We start from the raw sequence: 8158 nt of genomic DNA, 5'->3' as shown, positions 1-8158 counted from the left end.
AAGGAAAGGATATGGACCAGAAGACATTGCAATTACTAAATTATATTTAGACAGACTTAAAGAAGTTCCAGATCTATACTTGTGCTCTTATTATTTCAGTTATTTTGCCTTTAATGTAAAGAAACATGTGCAAACAATATTCTTGCCCTTGTGAATTTATTTGCATGTTAATTACATTGTGCCAGTTGTCTCTTTAATACCGCGTGGTTTATATACATGTTGCTGCTGATTGGGCTGACATGTTTGACACGCCCACCAAACAAGAGAAAACGCATCTCAAACCCCGTTGCACACCGTTTCCAGGAAACATGTCGTTCAAACCGGAAACCGTAGCAAAACGGTGCACACCGCTTTGAGCTTGAACTTGCCCCAGTTGTACCCTTCGAAATCCTTCATTCCGAAGGGCCCTTTGAAGTGGCCAGTTTTGAGCACTTCGGTTTGGAACGACCCTTCAATATGGCGGCCATGATTGTTTTCACTCCGAAGTGCCCTTCAGAGGGCGATATATCCCGTTTGGAATGCACTGTATAAGACATCACAATGCACCCTCTCCAGTCGGAAATAGTTTGTGTTCTCTGAATTCTGCCATGTGAATCATTCATCATCACCCTTCCAAAACACCAAGACCTTACAGCTCTCATAAAAACTGACACTCAGAAACACTTCATTTTACGGTATCACAATAGTTAGTTTGCCAAAAAAAAAAAAAAGAGTAGGCCTACTTGACAGACGTTACTAATCAAATTTGATAAAACTATTTGACAGACGTTACTAAATCACACCTGTCTCAGTAACAAAGTGCCAGCCGTAAGCTCTGTAAAGTGCAAAAATGTGTTTGCCCACACTTCTTAGCCAAACTCAAAAGTCGGAAACACTCTCTGATTGTGAATAATTTTGCTTATTAAGTTATCTGAACTTGTTTTGGGTTTTGAAATGAAGTTTATAAGTTTTCAAAATTAAACTTAAAGAAATCAATTAAACTTAAAGGGGTCATATGATGCGATTTCATTTTTTCCTTTCTCTTTGGAGTGTTACAAGCTCTTGGTGCATAAAGAAGATCTGTAAAGTTGTAAAGACTAAAGTCTCAAATCCAAAGAGATATTCTTTATAAAAGTTAAGAATTAGCCACACCTATCTCACGCTTGAGGTATTCGGCTAATCACAACGCACTGGATAGCTGGCTAATCAGAGCACACCTCGCTTTTCAGACCGATTAGTTTTGTAAAAATCGACGCGTTTCAAAAAGGCGGGGCATAGAGGAGAAACAATAATGTACAGTATGTGGAAAATAATGTGTTTTTTTAACTTTAAACCGCATAAACACATTTCATTACACCAAATACACAAAATAATGTTCTTTTTAGCAGCATCATATGACCCCTTTAAAGAAATCCATTGTCTTGGCTACTTGTGAGTTCAAATAAAGGTCATGTTGAGTTTACCTATTTTTAGTTGAGTTTACTCATGTTTTTAAGGCAGGTGAATTTTCATTTGTAAATTTAACCAGCTGGAAATGTTTTACAGTGCATGAATAGCTATGACTGTTAGTTTCCTTTTTTTTTTGTTTGTTTTGTTTTTATTCAGAATGATGTATTGCCTGTGAAACATTTTTCTAAATTAATTTCCTTTTATATATTTACTTGTATGTAATAGTTAAAGGTGCTGTTTACACAACTTCTCAAAATTTTCTAACCACACACTCAGTTTGCAACAATGCTAAATGCACCATGTAATATTAAACTGTCCATTATGTGTTCACTAAACAATTTTGAGTAACTAGAACATTATTTTATGACCTAACTGCAGCTGATTTATCTCTTTATCCTAAAGAATTGATATTAACGTTTTATTCCAGGACAGCATTCCAAAAGCATGCCCAAATGGAGCATCACTGAAAATACCAGAGTCCAAAGGCATCAGAAAATCTTCACATGGCCCACCCAGAAAACTTTTTCTTTTTTTTCTGGGGTGGGACATGTTGTCATGCCCATACATCTGAGGGTGAGTATTAACCTCTTGGTTCCTGGTTGCCCCTCAGTGCTCAGTACAAGATTTCTTAATCGTATTTAATAGTTGTTCAGTTTTGTGCAGCTTAAAAGTGATCAGAGGATGTGCAAACTGGAAGGGAGGGAAGAAACCACCAGAGCCCAAATGGGTGTGAATCAACCACTGGGTGTTATTCATAGAAACTGCATGGAGAACTCTCGCAATAGCTGATGTTTTTCATTCAGCTGTGTATGAGACTAAAGGGAATCACTCTGAGAGGTTCTGTACAGGCTAGCCTAAAAATACCTGTTTGCAGCTCACTAGAACTGGAAAGATGTCAAGAAACGTCTACTCGTGTGAGTGAACAGTGGAGAAGGTGAGAAAACAATTTCTAAGTTCCTGACAGTTGTAGTCTCAGCCATGTGTTCCTATCTGATGGTTTTGTTAATTGATTTCACCCACCAACTTTCCGGTGACCTGATTTGTTGACGAGGTGGAACACAGCTTCAACCACATGGTACAGAAAGTGAGGCAGTTGCACCTATTTGATAAAGAACAACATCTAGTCAGAGTTATTGCTTTCGTGGAATAGCAATTGGTTAATAATTTTGCAAGGCTCTTCTTCCCAGGGCGCCGTCCTTAGCTGACGCGGTGCAAGGTAGGGAGCGGGGTCCCCCTCGGTCCGTTCGCCACGGGGCCCCTTCAAGCACGGGGCCCGGTGCGACCTCACCAGTTGCACCCCCCTAAGGATGGCCCTGCTTCTTCCTAATGACTCAGTTGAACCATACCCTCATCTCTCTTTCTCTCTCTCTTCCTGTTGCTAACTCTCACTCTTCTGAAGCTGTGATGTGTGTGCTGGAACAGGAAATGAATGCAGACAGAGGAGGCAGGCAAGCTGAAACTGGCACAAAGTTCTAGCATGTATACACACCCGCCCACAATACATACACACACACACACACACACGGACACACACTGGCCCTGAGCAACAACTGTCAGAGCTGGAACTTTGAGCTGTAGGTGAAACGACAAAGCGGTGTTGGTGAAAGACTGAAGCCTGTCTAAGACATTAAGCGGACTGAGAAAGGAAAAGAGATTTTAAAAAAAAAGAAGAAGAACAGGAGACGGATCTTACAAATGTAACTTGAACAAGAAGAGAGAAAAACAAAGGTGTGGAGAAGATGGTGCGCCGATCCTGCCTCAGCAGGTAAACTTCTTTTAACTTCTGAGTACTTATTTGGTTATTTAAGATGTACATAATATTCATTCTGTCTTGAGGTACTTTGCCATTTATTTCTATACTTTTACTTAAAGTCTTACATAACAGCTACTTTCCTTTTTTCCTGTCTTGTTGCATGACAAATGGCTATATGTGCACATAAACAACTTGTTGCAGTTTACAAAGAAAACGCAAAGTGAGCCATCTTACACTGTGATGTGAGACCAGAAAATCAGTGCATAATCACTGCATATTGTAAGCAGCACTTGATTTTTTGGCATTTTTTGTGCTGAATCTGTGATCACAGTGTCACAAGTTGATCACCAATTGCAAACTATCACCGTCAAGCTGATAGATGAAATGGAGATGAAAGATATTGATGTCAGTATTCAGCTTCGTGTGCTCAATGGAACCGGTGAAGAAAGATAAGAATCATTTTGTATGCATGCTTGATCCATTCTGTGTACAAACAAGGTATTCCCTCTGAGAGGAAATGTTTTAAACATTTTAGTTGTGTAGACTCAGGGGCGTAGCCATCTTTCAGAAGTGAGGGGGACAGAAATGTCAAATGTAATATCTTTATTTTTTAGCTAATTAACAAGTTTTATTTATTTTTCTTACTTTTAATTGGCTAAGAAGTCAAATAAACTGCTGGATAATAACCAATCATTTGTATTCTGTAATATTTTTTCCTAATGGCAATTTTATTATTTGTTCATATAAGCTACTACACTTTTTTTTTTTTTATCACAGAATAAGACAGAAAACATATTTATAGTTTATATAGGCTACTGTAGTAAATGCGTGGTAATAAACAAAGATAGAGATACTTTGTTTAGTATCAGAAAGATCAGATACTTTGTTTATAACATGAAGATGACTTGAAAACACACATAAACCATATATTGTCGCAATCGTGTGTTTATTGTCTTGACATTATTTATTCAGCGATAGCTGGATGCCTTTGTCCATATTAGGTGTTTCCTGCACGTCATAAGTTATTACTTCTATGAGTCTTTCTGCATGAGAGCACCCTCCAGCTTTGAGTATGAATGAAACATACACTACATGAGAGAGTTTAGCACTCCATGATGTTCACAAACGTCAGGTCATGCATAGACTATCTTTTCTCTTTGAATTTAAATTTAGATTTATTCACACTGGCCCCTGAAAACCTCTACGTAAACACACTTATCCGAAAAAGTGCAGGGGATGAATTTAAGTTTTTTTTTTTAAGTGGGGGGACTTGTCCCCCACACATCCCCTGCGTATTCTACGCCCATGTGTAGACTGCGCAGTGAGTAAAAGTGCTCTTTCTACATTCCTGAGGTGACTGGGCTGGTGCGTGTGGGTGTGGAGGAAAACTGGAACACCGCAGATCTGGTACAGCTATCTGAGTACACTGCACATTCCGAAGAGAATCTCATTTCTCCCTCAGGTCTTCGCTGTGTGCACACCTCAGAATAACCCTTCTGACTTTCTGAGGCCACTGCTTTGTGTGGGTTAAAATCTGAAATCACAGCTTGGTTTTGTTTGGACTCATACGTAAATTACAAGCATTCTAACTGTACACATCTGAGATTGGCCAACTGGTCAACTTTAGAAAATTCTGTCATTTACTCACCCTTACTTCTTTCTTTCATGGAACACAAAAGGTGATGTGAGGCAGAACGTCCAGGCTTTTCTTTTCCATACAACAAAAGTAGACTGATTAGTGGCCCAAACAGATTGAAAAATCATTGTAAAAGTAGTCCATATTAATTATTCACCATATTCCAAGTCTTCTGAAATTACACGATAGCTTAGCATGAATGACCAAGCAATAAAGGTTCTTTATTGGCGTCAATAGTTCCATGAAGAACCTTTAACATCCACGGAACCTTTTAAATGCACAAAAGGTTATTTCGATTATTTAAATGTTCTTCATGGTTCTTTTAAGAACTGTTCACTGGAAGGTTCTTTGGGGAACCCAAAATAGTTCTTCAATGGCAGAGGTGTCCAAAGTACGGCCCGTGGATGAATTTCAAATGGCCCACAGCTCAGAACAAATGCGTTTACACTGTGACTGGTCTCGATCATGCGACCACTAAACAGCACTGTGAGATTCCTTGAGAAGCGTTTGAGTTTGGAGAAGAGGTCTCCGATACAAACCACAGATGTTGCGGTGATTTAAACTAGTTTAAAAGCAGATGAAACAGCGCTGACATTCTCAACAACACTGACACGGAAAACAGGAGAAGCACCGTGCGACAACAATCCAGTTAGAATATTTTTAAATACACAAATCACAAACATTTACAATGGATTTACTTTAGTAATACTAACTGTAACTGTGGTATTGTGGCGGAAATGCAGGATATTCATGTCGAATTTTATTATATTATTAATGTAGACATGTAGGCATATTGAAGGTAATGTAAGGGAGTAATGAAATATAGGCCAAATTGCAGACATTTTTGTTATAAACAGTTTTGTGCATTTCTATTTACTAAATACATTTGTTTATGGACTAAATACTATAAAGTCATTCTAGATATTATAATCTTTAAATGTTACCCTTTAAAAATTAGATTAAAATTTTTACATCCTCAACACTAATGCTGTCAGCTGTCCACACACACACACATACATATATATATATATATATATATATATGAATGAATGAAGCATCTGGCCCCTTGGTGTGTCCACATCATTGAATCTGGCCCCCTTTAAAAAAAGTTTGGACACCCATGTTCTATGGCATTGCTGCAAAACCCCCTTTTTTTGAACCTTTATTTTTAAGTGTAAAGTTGTTAAGTTGCTGAATATCTCCTCGGCTCTCATCCCATTGAGTTCCTATCACACTTCATGCAGACAATAAAGTTGGAGATCATTGACATCAAACCTGGTGCATGTATGAATGCACACATGAACAAATTAGATTGGATCATTTTCAACAAATAACAAGTTAAAGCTGAACAACTTTTAAAATCTGAACAGATTTTAAAATGTTAGGCATCATACAGTTACTGACTTTGTAATAGTCACAGAGGAAAAACTGGCCATCATACAATAAACGAATGAGGATCAAATACTACCAGACTTTAACGTTCCGATCCCAACAATCTCACACAGAAACATGCGCATTGTTGCTAGGAGACAAATGAAAATTGAAAACAACATATGTTCAAAAAACGGCTGAAAATATCAAACCTGATTGATATCTTCCAACTGGATGGAATCAGAGTCGGATGCTCAAAAAATAGTCTATGAACATCATACACTACGCGATTTTCTATGAAATTTGTCAACTCAAATCTGCAGACTGGCTCTGACTTTCAGCAAGTAGAGTCGACTTATCCAAACTGTAAATCTGGGAAAAAGTCATGTAGTGTATTCCAGCCTTTATTCTCTACGTCACACAAAACTTTCGTTAAAATATAGTTCAACAATTCTTTTAACATTGCTTATACCGTCTCTGGCATACTCACAAAAATGTAACAAGCACAAGGAGGGGAAAACAATAGCTTTTAATATTTACATATTTTTTTGTTCTTGTATTATTATTTTTTTGTTCTGTATACCAGAATGGGGATGCTGAAGAACTTTGGCTGACTATATGTGACAGGAGATAATATGTGTTAGGACAGCCCTAAATTGAATTCTAAAAATGGGTGCTGGGGTGAGTGAATGCATCACATAAAGACCCATTTTCCCCTGCCGTGAACATCCTGTAAGAGAACCAGACAGCACAGCAAGGTCAAAGCAAGCCAGGCTAGAGACAAACAAGGAGTTTCCGTGTTTAAACAGTGTCTAAATGGGAATGGCCTCCTCCAATTGTTCTACACCAACAGCCATTTTCAATTGGAAGGACAATCCCTCCCCTCCAAATACAGCTTGTGCAGATTCCAAGGTGATTTTTTTGAACAGCTCTAATATGATGAATCATGCATTGGTGTTTCTGTCATTTTTGCTCTGCTGCTGTTCAACTCCAGACTCAAAGATTGTCAAACAAGTTCTGGCTGTCCCTTTCAAAGCTGAACTCTTTGTGAAATACATTAAGTAACCAGTCTGAGATCTAAGTTGACATACAGTATCTGCAAATCAGTATGGAGAAGAAGCATTCTCAGAATCAAATGTGTAGCGGTGATTTTGGCCACTTCCTTCATGGATTATGCAATGTCCTCCTTTGGTAGACCACAAGTCCTCCTTTCCATCCATTGCCACCCCTTGGTTTATGAAGCGAGAAGGTGTTCTGGCCTTCTGTTAACTTCCCTATTTAAAGGGGTCATATGATGCTGCTAAAAATAACATTATTTAGTGTATTTGGTGTAATGAAATGTGTTTATGCTGTTTAAAGTAAAAAAAACAAATTATTTTCCACATACTGTACATTATTGTTTCTCCTCTATGCCCCGCCTTTTTGAAACGCGTCGATTTTTACAAAGCTCATCGGTCTGAAAAAGCGAGGTGTGCTGTGATTGGCCAGCTATCCAATGCATTGTGATTGGCCGAATACCTCAAGCGTGAGACGGAAATGTTACACCCCTCACCATACTGTTGATGCCGTCTCCCGGAGCGACAAGACAAAAAACATGAAAACCCATTATAAACATGGCATTCGTTGCATCCAGTGGGGACATAACTATGGATTATAATGACTTATACTGTCTTTTCACGCGTTGCGTTGCGTTGCATTGCATCGCGCCGCATAAACATAAAACTCTGTCTGCATTTGTGATCGGAGAAATGACAAACAACAAGCCCTACTCTACACTGCCCAAAAAACTCGCTTTAAATATATAAAATATAAAAACTCTTTAAATATAAAAAACGTACTTACAGTCCGTGAGTCAGAACAGCCGGCATTGTAGTCTACTCCAGTGTTTCCCAACCTTTTTTTAGTCGTGGCACCCTTTGGAAATTTTAACAAACTTGTGGCACCCTACAAAATAAATTTTGTCACAATAT

At 38.4% G+C, this 8158-nt stretch overlaps 1 protein-coding gene and 1 long non-coding RNA gene across 4 annotated transcripts in view; one reads left to right on the top strand and one right to left on the bottom strand.

Moving 5' to 3' along the window:
• The window catches only part of LOC107754299 (uncharacterized), a 19247-nt gene that overhangs the window by 4272 nt on the left and 6817 nt on the right, over positions 1 to 8158 (bottom strand). The window lies entirely within an intron of this gene.
• LOC107754298 (rho GTPase-activating protein 27-like) overlaps positions 2756 to 8158 on the top strand; it is a 27773-nt gene continuing 22370 nt past the window's right edge. For all 3 annotated transcript variants that reach the window (XM_016570685.1, XM_016570686.1, XM_016570684.1), the window contains exon 1: positions 2756 to 3193. The gene's annotated coding sequence lies outside the window, so the exon portion shown is untranslated. The remainder of the gene's footprint in view (positions 3194 to 8158) is intronic.

This window comes from Sinocyclocheilus rhinocerous, unplaced genomic scaffold, assembly GCF_001515625.1.
Source record: "Sinocyclocheilus rhinocerous isolate Xijiao unplaced genomic scaffold, SAMN03320098_v1.1 scaffold832, whole genome shotgun sequence".
Classification (NCBI taxonomy): domain Eukaryota; kingdom Metazoa; phylum Chordata; class Actinopteri; order Cypriniformes; family Cyprinidae; genus Sinocyclocheilus; species Sinocyclocheilus rhinocerous.
The sequence above is the reverse complement of the archived record's forward strand: the minus strand, read 5'-3'. Positions and strand labels throughout refer to the sequence as shown.